This window comes from Microcaecilia unicolor, chromosome 2, assembly GCF_901765095.1.
Source record: "Microcaecilia unicolor chromosome 2, aMicUni1.1, whole genome shotgun sequence".
NCBI classification, from domain to species: Eukaryota; Metazoa; Chordata; class Amphibia; order Gymnophiona; family Siphonopidae; genus Microcaecilia; species Microcaecilia unicolor.
In genome coordinates this window covers 646,315,609-646,327,773 of record NC_044032.1, presented here as the reverse complement: position 1 = coordinate 646,327,773, position 12,165 = coordinate 646,315,609, and positions in this window count along the sequence as shown.

Sequence of the window (12,165 nt, the reverse complement as noted above, 5' to 3'; positions counted from 1 at the left end):
TTCGCTGACTTCGCTAACTTCGCTACAGCTCCCTCTGCCCCAGAACAGGTTACTTCCTGCACTCGAGGGTGTCATTTCGCTGGGGGGGGGCCGCGCTGCATCCGGGGGGGGGGGCGCATCGGCGATCCGCCCCGGGTGTCATGCCGGCTAGGATTACCACTAGTCAAGGGATAGGGACAAGGTAAACATAGGGGAAAATTGGAGGAGGCGTGGTCTGAGCCATTGCCGTTGTCGCAGGATTAGGTGATGAATAGATGGATTCGTAGGGTTAGATTGTGGCGTTTGGATAAGCTTCCTTGAATAGATGGGTTTTCAGTGATTTTCTGAAGGGTAGGTAGTCTTTAATAGAACAAATGGGTCTGGGAAGGGCGTTCCAGAGTTGACTGCCTTTGAAGGAGAAGGTGGAATCCAACGAGGATTTATACTTGAGACCTTTGCAGTTAGGGTAGGGGGCCATATTCTATAGCACTGCGAGTAAATTTTGGAACACTCACAAAGCCCCTTTTTGCCTGCGCACATTAAAGTTTAGTGCATTACAGAATACACTTAGCGATTTGCGTGCGTAAATTTTCATTATTGTCAATTAGTTGTCATTATTGCTTTTTAAGTGTTGTTAACAATGCCGATTGGCTTGTTAAGCTTAAATACAAAACAACTTACGCATCTAGTTTTTCCTATATAAGCACACAACTGTGGAACGCATTACCAAAAGCCTTGAAAACTACGAACGACCACCTAAACTTCCAGAAAACACAAAAAACCTGTTTAAAAAGGCATACCCTACCGATCCAACTTAAAAATTCCTGATCCCTGCAACACAACCAAACTAAAGCACGTAATGGACAGAACACAACTCTTCCGTTCTCCGATTCCCTAATGTGGCTGTGCCACATGAACTTGATTTTACCACAACGTCACCCTCTATTTGTTCACACCGGAGCCTGCAAAGGCCTCTCCGGTACTATGTAAGCCACACTGAGCCCACAAATGGGTGGGAAAATGTGGGATACAAATGTAACAAATAAATTAAATAAATAAAGATACATGTGTTGTTATAGGATTTCAGCGCAGAATGCTAGTCACGCTATATGGAATCCTGAGAAAGCAGGTGTATTCTATACTAATGTACATAGATTTTAGAAGTACCAATGCCCCGCCCATGGCCACACCCCCTTTTCAACTTTGCAACTTAGAATTTATGCAAACCACCTTACAGAATAAATTTAGGGGCCCTTTTACTAAGGCATGCCAAAAATGGCCTGCACTGGTGTAAGCATGTGCTTTGGACGTGCGCAGATCCATTTTTCAACATGCCTGGAAAAAAGGCCTTTTTTGTGGCCGAAAATAGACGTGCGGCAAAATTAAAACTAGCGCACATCCATTTTCGGCCTGAGACCAGCAACTGCCAAGGTTACCTTATATGAAAGGCATGATCTCAGCTCCTGAGAAAAGCACTGTATGTTGCAAAGATGCTAACTTGTTAGGCCATCTTGTGAGAACCAAACTGAGGCCTTAGTACAGGCCTTAGCCCTTAGTAATAGGCCTAACATAGGAAGGAATATACACCTTACTGCAGTAAAGTCTCATGCATTAACCGGGCTGTAGTCGTCAGCACGCATAAACTGCCCATTACCTCCGAGTAAGTGCCACGTGGTAGAAAATGAGAAAATATTTTCTACCGTGTGTTTTGGATGGGCGTCTAAAATGTAATTACCACCCGGGGCATGCAGTAGCCAGGTGGTAGTTTCAATTTGATGCATGTTGTATTCACGTAGGCGCCTACGTGGCTTAGTAAAAGGTCCTCTAAGCAAGTTGTGCGTGTAAATCTTAATTAATGCCAATTAGTGCTCATAACTGCATTGGCTCCTAATCAAAGAACGTATTACCTTCAAAATTTGCACCCTGGTCCACAAAATTATTTACAGCGAAGCCCCAGGATACATGACAGACCCCATAGATCTACCAACCAGAACATAACCGGATCATCACTAACATACCTAAACCTCCACTACCCAAACTGCAAAGGACTCAAATACAAAGCAACCTATGCATCCAGCTTCTCCTATATAGGCACACAACTATGGAACGCACTGCCAAAAGCTGTGAAAACAACCCATGACCATCTAAACTTCAGGAAATCACTAAAAACCAACCTTTTCAAAAAGGCATACTCCACCGACCCAACATAAATGCCTACACTCTGCAACACAGCAAAACCAAAGCTCATAATGGATACTATATAACCTTTCCTTTCTTCGATCCCCATTGTGCCTGAAACACATGAACCTTATTCGACCACAACATCACCTTGTATTTGTTTCTCTACCGGACTTGGCGAACGCCTTTACGGTACTATGTAAGCTACATTGAGCCTGTAAATAGGTGTGAAAATGTGGGATACAAATGTAACATATAAATAAATAATTGCTTGTTAACATAAAATTAACAGAGCTGATTATCAAGTTAACTAAGTTATGCACATTGTTATAAAATATGCTTCAATTTCCGTGCGGAAATTAAGGCGCGATATATAGAATTTGGGGGTTAGTATACAGAAAATGTTTATCTTTATGTTTATTAAAACTTGATAAACCACCTTTCAAGCTAAAATCAATGTGGTTCACAATTACAAGCAACAAGAAAAGCAGTTAGGAACGGAACTATAAAATACAAGAGAAAAGCTTAAGAAGAAAGGAAGAGCGGGAGACTAACTCAAAAGAAGAAAGGAAGAACGGAAGACTAACTCAAAGTCAAGAAGAATAAATTCAAATTAAAGTAAATCAAATCAAATCAAATTAGTCTAATGTCTTGCAGGTCCGGGCAAATCCCAACTCCCTCAAGAGAATGCTTTACGTCTTGATTAAAGTTCTGATTGTTCTGAACGTTTATCGGGGGCAAAAGATTCCAAAGCAATGGGGCAATTCAGAAAAATGCTGAGTGATGGGTCAACTGTAGTCTCGAACAATGAACAGCTGGAGAAATGAGACGATGCCCAGATGATGAGTGTAATACATGAGAAGGGATATAGGGAGAAATGAGAGAAGAGAGATAGGAGGGAACCCCCGTATATAAGATTTTGCCACAGCTTAGTGAAAGGACCCTAAGAAAATAAGGAGGCTAAACAGAGGTACTGACCGGGCACCAAGGTCACTTAATCATTATGCAGGCTTTGATTAATGAATGCTTTTCTCTGTTTTCTCTAAGTACAGAATTTATTTTCTTTTTAATAAATGCATATGTCTGAATTAGAAAAAAACATAATTAAGATTCTCTAGGGAAACGGTATTTCAGGAAGGAGATATTAATTGAATTATTTCTGGTATACTAATCACAGTTTCTGTCTCCAGTAATTGCAGACTTGCAGAATTTCCAATTCTTCATATGGCTGAAAGATTTCTTTCTTCAAAACAGGAAGTCTATATATTTTTTTTAAAGAGACTTAGGAAGCAGTATTCATAGTAACGCAGTAAATGACGGCAGTTAAAGACCTGAACGGTTCATCCAGTCTGCCCAAAAGTCATACTCATTATCAATTCATGATTAAATCAACAATGAATGCGATATTAAATACTCAACCATGGTCTTTCTTTGGCGTTTCTGGGACTTAGACCATAGAAGTCCACCCAGCACTGTCTTTACATACTGTAGAACTGCCGGAGGATGTAATTAGTGTATCTGGGTTTAGAAAAGGTTTGGACAAATTCATGGCGGAAAAGTCCATAGTCTGTTATTGAGAAGGACATGGGGAAGCTACTACTACTACTACTACTACTATTTAGCATTTCTATAGCGCTACAAGGCGTACGCAGCGCTGCACAAACATAGAAGAAAGACAGTCCCTGCTCAAAGAGCTTACAATCTAATAGAGAAAAAATAAAGTAAGCAAATCAAATCAATTAATGTGTACAGGAAGGAGGAGAGGAGGGTAGGTGGAAGCGAGTGGTTACAAGTGGTTACGAGTCAAAAGCGATGTTAAAGAGGTGGGCTTTCAGTCTAGATTTAAAGGTGGCCAAGGATGGGGCAAGACGTAGGGGCTCAGGAAGTTTATTCCAGGCGTAGGGTGCAGCGAGACAGAAGGCGCGAAGTCTGGAGTTGGTAGTAGTGGAGAAGGGAACAGATATGAAGGATTTATCCATGGAGCGGAGTGCACGGGAAGGGGTGTAGGGAAGGACGAGTGTGGAGAGATACTGGGGAGCAGCAGAGTGAGTACACTTATAGGTTAGTAGAAGCCACTGCTTGCCCCGGGACAGGTAGAATGGAATGTTGCTACCAGGGGCGTAGCCAGACTTTGGCGGGAGGGGGATCCAGAGCCCGAGGTGAGGGGGCACATTTTAGCCCCCCACCCTGGTGCTGCCGACTCCCCCCACCATAGCCGACCCCCCCCCCTGCCGCCGCCACCACCACCATCGACCCCCCTCCCGCCGCCAACCCTCCCCCATCGCCGCCGTCACCTACCTTTGCTAGCGGAGGACCCCAATCCCCGCCAGCCGAGGTCCTCTTCTTCCAGTGCAAGGCTTCGTTCTGTTTCTGAGTCTGACGTCCTGCACGTAAATTGGGATCTTGTTTTACTGATGCAGCACTTTCAGGATTTCCTGTCGCTGATCAGAAAAAAACAATATTCATCCTTTTCTTAGTGAGGTACTGATGCAGAAAACTTCCCATGTGGTTTTCTTGACCACCTAGACCGATATGCTCATATCACCCCTCTCCTCAAGTCACTTCACTGGCTTCCGATCAGGTACCACATACAGTTCAAGCTTCTCCTACTAACCTACAAATGCACTCGATCTGCTGTCCCTCCTTACCTCTCTACCCTCATCTCCCCTTACGTCCCTACCCGTAACCTCCGCTCTCAAGACAAATCCCTCCTTTCAGTACCCTTCTCCACCACCGCCAACTCCAGGCTCCGCCCTTTCTGCCTCGCCTCACCCCATGCTTGGAACAAACTCCCTGAGCCAATACGCCAGGCCCCCTCCCTACCCATCTTCAAATCATTGCTCAAAGCCCACCTCTTCAATGTCGCTTTCGGCACCTAATCACAACACCTCTACTCGGGAATTCTAGACTACCCCAACTTGTCATTTCGTCCTTTAGATTGTAAGCTCTTCTGAGCAGGGACCGTCCTTAGTTATTAATTTGTACAGCGCTATGTAACTCTAGTAGCGCTCTAAAAATGTTAAGTAGTAGTAGTAGTGATGTGGCTGAGGCGTTTAAACTTGAGATTTTGGGGGTTTCTCAAATCTCCATTACTGTCACCTATTGATATGGTTAATAAATATCTCAGGGAAATTTTACAGATTTTTCAGGAAACAACACCTATGGATATATCAGCTGATAGTTTGGAGCTGGAAAAGGTTTCAACAGGAAGTTCTCTCCCATGGAACAGTGATAGCTTCGTTTGCCTTTGAACGTGATAGCAATTGGGTTTTAAGACTTTATTTCAGCTATAGAAATGCTCTGTTTATGGGTCATCGTATATTTGTATTTCCTCATTTCACTAGATCTACACAAGTGAGGTGCAAGGCCATTTTGGTCTTTTATCCACAGTTTTTGGCTCTGGAGGCTAACATTTACCTGCAGTTTCCTTATAAATGTTGCATTAAATTTCATGGTAATAATTTTTTTTTCCAATTTGTAAATTTTATTGAATAACCAACTTAACAACAATCATGAGCCTCAGACTCCTCAAACTTTTTTTAACATTTAATAGTACACTTAGTCCATAAGTTTCCATACCCCAAATTTTCCCCCTCATACCCTCATGGTAATAATTTTGTCTTTTTTGACCCTAAACAATTGAAGAGTTTTATTAATGACAAGAAATTTCCGTCAGGTCTTGTAATTGTAGGGCTCTACTGGAAATTCCACCTTCTGATTTTTGAATCTCCTGGTTGATAATTTTTTCTTTCCATTATTTTCTTTTTTTTATGCCCCTCCCTCTCTCCTGAATTCTCTAGGTATGGCAACTGGGCTCAGGCAGTCCTAGTAGAAGGGTTGAGGGACCTACCAGACTACCAGGGAATTTTTTTTAATATCAGGGGAAAGGAGAGGGGTTAGGGTTAGGGAGGGGTTGCACTAGACTACCAAGGAATTTTTGGAAGGGGGGAGGGGGCTACTTGACCTACTGGACCAATTTCTTTTAATATCAGGGGAAGGGGATTGAGTCAGGCAAGAGATGGGGGTAACTAGTGAGGTAATCAAATTTGCCGATGACATAAAGTTATTCAAAGTAGTCAAATCGCAGGAAGATTGTGAAAAACTACAAGAGGACCTTACGAGACTGGGGGACTGGGCGTCTAAATGGCAGATGACGTTTAATGTGAAACAAGTGCAAAGTGATGCATGTGGGAAAGAGGAACCCAAACTACAACTACGTCATACAAGGTTCAGCGTTGGGAGGTACGGACCGAGAAAGGGATCTAGGTGTCATCATTGATGATACATTGAAAACTTCTCAATGTGCTGCTGTGGCTAGGAAAGCAAATAGAATGTTGGGTATCATTAGGAAAGGGATTGAAAACAAAAATAAGGAGATTATTCTGCCATTGTATCGATCCATGGTGCGACCACACCTCAAGTATTGTGTTCAACTCTGGTCGCCGCACCTCAAAAATGACATAGTTTCCTCGCCCCTTCGCCGGGACGTCCTGATTGCAGGAGGTCAAAAGTATTGCTGGACATACTTATATTAATATGAAATCAGTTTGACAATATTAAACCACCTTCTGACCTCTGATAAACTCTCCCCCCTGTCCTGCAGGAACCATTGAGGATGAAATGGGCCAAATGGTGCTCAGAGAGGCCTGATAGCCCTTAGGTTTCTCAATTACTCCTGATTAACATACCTTTTGTTCCACCTGGGAGCAGGGCTTCAGAGCAACCAAAGCTAGACATAGAGGCTCCATCACTAGGGATTTCAAACAGGACAACCTGTGAAAGTTGTCACCTTTCCTGACTTCAGAAAGTATCTGGAGTTCTGTAAAGGAAATAACTGGGAAAGAGAGAAGTTTTTGATCTCTCTCTGCTCCTGTTCAGTGTTGCCAGGTGGGTGGTTTTCCCGCCCAATTGGGCGGTTTTCCGCGACCCGCCACGGGAAATTTTTCCCCGCGGCGGGTCGCGGTTTTTTGGGCTGGTTTTTGGGCTTCAGGGCGGTTTTTTGGGCGGCTTTTTCGGCCGCGGGGGGCGGGGTTAGTGACGTTTTTGGCCGGGGTTAGTGACGTGGGAGGCGGGGCCGATGACGTGGGAGGCGGGGCCGAAGACGGGGGAGGCGGGGCCGGCGGGGGCGGGGGCGGGGTTGATGACAGCGGGGGCGGGGGTGATGACGCGGGGGTGGGGTGTTAGGGGCGGGGTTTGAGTTTGGGCAGGTTTTGGGCGGTTTTTGTGCTGTTTTGGGTGGGAAAAAAATTTTCCACCTGGCAACCCTGCTCCTGTTCCCTCTCAGTTCTTATTAGGTATAAAGCAGAGCTCATGAGGGCACTAGGGCTCTCTCTCTGTCTTTCTCTGTGCAGCAGAGCACAGAGCTCAGCTTGGGGTCTACTGCCCCCCCCCCTCTCTGTCCCGGGCACTTCTCTGTGTTCAGGGCACTAGGTCTCCCTCTTTCTTTCTCCCTGCAGCAGAGGGCACGGGACTCTGCTGGGCTGTCTTTGTTTCTTCTTCTTCTTTCTCTGCACACCTCCATCTTTAGCCACCAGAGCACCTGGCTCTGCTCCCCCCTTCTCAGACAGCCCTAGTCCAAGGTTTCTTTTTTCCTCTGAACAAACACCCTATCCTTTCTTTCTCCCTCCCTCTAAATACACACCCCAAGACAGCTTGTACCCTTTTTCCTGTACTAAGTGCTGTGAGCCAATACATGTATGCAAATATAATATACTTTATATATCCAAATCCGTGTGGATTGCGTATTCTTTGGGAACCCACTGCCTCTGTGAAGTGGACCCCGGGACCAACCCTACACAACGATAGCTGACAAGGACGTCCTCAGGAAAACTTGGGCGCCCCTTTCGATTATGCCCCTCCAAACATCCTTATAGAATACCAATATAACTCAGTATTGGCCTAACATTAACACACCCGAAGTTACAGCAGGTAGATCTGGTATAACTTGCAGGTACCTTAAAGCGGCTGGAACACATGCAACTTACAGTTTTCTGTAAGATTCGCATGTAACTGGGAGCCCTGCCCACGTCCTACCTAGGGTTGGCTTAACCATTGGACCAGGTGAGGCTTTGACCCAGGGCACCGGCGAATAAGAACTCCAAAATACCCAACCTCTAACCTCACTTGGTCTGCAGGTTGAGACTTTTCTCCTACCCTCCCCCCCCCCCAGTTCGGTCTGTCCCCTTATCTCTTCCCCCCACCCTCCCCACTGGTCCAATACTGCACCCTCACCACTCTCACTCCCTTGCAGTCCTGTAACGTTTATGTCAGTTGCTGGCAGCACCAACAGTACGACAGGCTGTCTTCGGCCAGCCCCCGGGTCTTCCCTCTGCCGAGTCTTCCATCCTCTAATTCCTGTGGATGGTACACAGCAGAGGGAAAACCCAGGGGCTGGCTGAAGGCAGCCTTCTATAACACTGCTGGTGCCGCCGGTGACTGATGGAAACCGCGGGGGAGTGAGAGAGGTGAGGGAGCAGTGCTGGACCTGTGGGGAGGGGGAAAGAGAGACTGGACAGGGGAGAGAGATGCCAGCCCAAAGGAAAGAGAGATGCCAAAGAGGGAGGGGGCGCCAGAAGTGATATGATGAAGGGGGTGCCACCAAAGCGAGTTGGCTTGAGCCGGCCCTGGACCTACCCATTCTCTTCCCAAGTGTGCCCTCACCCACATACGTGGTAATTCTCTTTCCACTATATTTATGTGCAAAAGGGATGCTTGACTGTGAATGCTTAGAAATAGAATCGCTCTTCACTTGTCCACTGTAGCCTGCAAGATGGGAATCTGTGTTCATGTGTTATGAAAATGTGTCTGTATTTAAAGAATGATAAGATTATGTTCAAATTGTGTGGGGAAAATGTTCCCTTTCTTTCTTACTTTCTGTCTCTCCTCCGTCCTGTCAGTCAGTGACAGGGAACAGAGAAGGAACACGATAGCTGTTATTGTAAAGTCGGTTTATTGATAAGGCTGATAGAATATGAATGCAACGTGGATTAGCTGGGGTCCCGCAGAGGGTTTTGTAGAGTGAGAACATTTGCCACTGCTACTGTGAGAGTTTCTCTTAAAATGTTGAAATATATATTTTATTCCGTTTACAGTTCCTGGCTGACCAAGTAAAAGTTTACACAGCTTGCAAAGGGCTATTTGGGAGGAAATTAAACATCTTTAGCTACTGCATCGAATTTCCATAATTTGAACTTTCTGCCAGCAATTGCTAGGCCCCTGCTGGCCAGTAACAGAGGCTACGAAATCCAAGCATGAATCCAGTATGCTACGGAGATATTAGGAAAATGCAACAATGCAGAAAAAAAAGCTATGGGGCCCTTTTACTAAGGCACACCTAAAAGTGGCCTCTCCACTCTCATCTCTCCCTACATTCCTCCCTGGGAACTCCGTTCACTGGGTAAATCTCTCTTATCTGCACCCTTCTCCTCCACCGCTAACTCCAGACTCTGTTCCTTTTATCCTGCTGCACCATATGCCTGGAACGTCAAGCTCCATCTCTGGCCGTCTTCAAATCCAAGCTAAAAGCCCACCTTTTTGATGCTGCTTTTAACTCCTAACCCTTATTCACTTGTTCAGAACCCTTATTTTATCATCCTCACTTTAATATTCCCTTATCTCTTATTTGTCCTGTTTGTCTGTCCTAATTAGATTGTAAGTTCTATCGAGCAGGGACTGTCTCTTCATGTTCAAGTGTACAGCGCTGTGTACATCTAGTAGCACTATAGAAATGATAAGTAGTAGTATTATTCTTGGGATTCCGGAATCTTGCTACTCTTTAGGATTCTGCACGGAATCCTGCTACTCTTTGGGATTCCGGAATCTTGCTACTCTTTGTCCTTATCCCTTATTTGTCCTATTTGTCTGTCCTAATTAGATTGTAAGCTCTGTTGAGCAGGGACTGTCTCTTCATGTTCAAGTGTACAGCACTGCGTACGTCTAGTAGCACTTTAGAAATGATAAGAAATAGTAGTAGTAGTAGTGCTGGGGTAGGCAAGCGTTTTTAATGTGCACAGGTCGGTTTTTTTCAGCGCCTGGGAAAAAGGCATTTTTGTGGCCAAAAATGGATGTGCGGCAAAATGAAAATCAGCACGCATCCATTTTCAGCCTGAGATGGTAGCACCGCCCATTGACTTAGCGGTAAGGTCTCATGCGCTAACCGGACGGTAAGCGGCCAGCACGCGTAAACTGCCGGTTACTGCTGGGTAAGCACCAAATATTTTCTACTGTGTGTTTTGGATGCGCGTCAAAAATGGAATTACCGCCAGGGGGGACACGGTAGCCAGGTTGTAGTTCTAATTTGGCGCACATTGGACGCCTATGTACCTTAGTAAAAGGGCCCCTATGTAGATATCAGACATCTTTGGAAACGAATCAACATCGAAAACAGAAAAACCCTAAGAGAAACCAAAATCAAAAACTTAGCGAAAATAACCACAGGATAATGGAAAGAAAAAAAGTAACATAGTAAGTGACGGCAGATAAAGACCTGAATGGTCCATCCAGTCTGCCCAATAGTCACATTCATTATCAATTCATGATTTAAATAAACAATGAATGTGATGTTCTATACTTGATCGTGGTCTTTCCGCACTCAGAAACTTATGGCAATTTATATATAGCTAAAAACAAAATCATCATTGTGCATGAAATATATATAATATCTAGCGTTCAAATAAATTCAGGATGGGGATGTAAGACCTTTGAAGTCAGAATGATTGAATATTTTAACACCCAACAGAAAGGACTTGACAAGGATCTGGGGTTCCTAGTCCATTATAAACCATAAAGCTGTATGTCTCTGTTGATCACCCTCCCCTCACCTATCCACACCCATCCTGTTAGAATATCAATGATATGCTTTGATGTCCCCATGCATACCTCCGACCCACCCCCATCCTCCCACCCTGTCAGACTGTCATAGTAATGCTTGAATGTTTTCACTTATATACACTGTCAGCTAGCGCATTTGCTTATTTCCGATCTGAGGAAGAAGGGCAACCTTGGAAAGCTAATCAAGAAATGTATTAAGTTATGTCCAATAAAAAAGGTATCATCTTATTTTCTTTTCCATGTTTTATTTTGTTTGATTTCTATTGATAACCTTAAGAGTGGACTAACACGGCTACCACACTCCTCTACTTAAATCTATGCACAAATCTGTCTTTTTTTCCATGTAGCAGCCAATTGGAATTAACCCAACAAAATCTTTGTACAGTTATGCCAATGTCCAGCAGCGGTTCACTCTATCAATGACATATGAACATAAGCATTGCCATATTGGGACAGACCGATGGTCCATCAAGTCCAGTATCCTGTTCAAACAGTGGCCAATCCAGATGACAAGTACCTGGCAGGATACTAAAAGAGTAAAACAGATTTTATGCTGCTTATCCTAGAAATGAGCAGTGGATTTCCCCAAGTCCGCCTTAATAATGGCTTATGAATTTTTGCTTTACAGAACTTGTCCAAACTTATTTTAAACCCTGCTAAACTAACTCTTTTACCACATTCTTAACATAAGTACACAAGAATTGCCATACTAGGACAGACCGAAAGCCCATCAAGTCCAGTATCCTGTTTCCAACAGTGGCCAATCCAGGGCACAAGTACCTGGCAAGATCCCAGAACAAAACAGATTTTATGCAGCTTATCCTAGAACATGCAGTGAATTTTCCCAAGTCCACCTTAAGAATGGATTACGGATTTTTCTTGTAGGAAACGATCCAAAGCATTTTTAAACCCTGCTGAGCTAATTGCTTTATCCACATTCTCTGACAATCAATTCCAGAGTTTAATTACTCATTGAGTGAAGAAATATTTTCTCCAATTCATTTTAACTTTACTACTTAGTAGCTTTTTTGCGTGCCCCCTAGTCCTAGTATTTTTGGAAAGAATAAACAAGCAATTCACGTAAACCCATTCCACTCCACTCAGTATTTTATTTACCTCTATCATATCTCCCCTCAGCCATCTCTTCTCCAAGCTGAGGAGCCCTAGCCACTTTAGCCT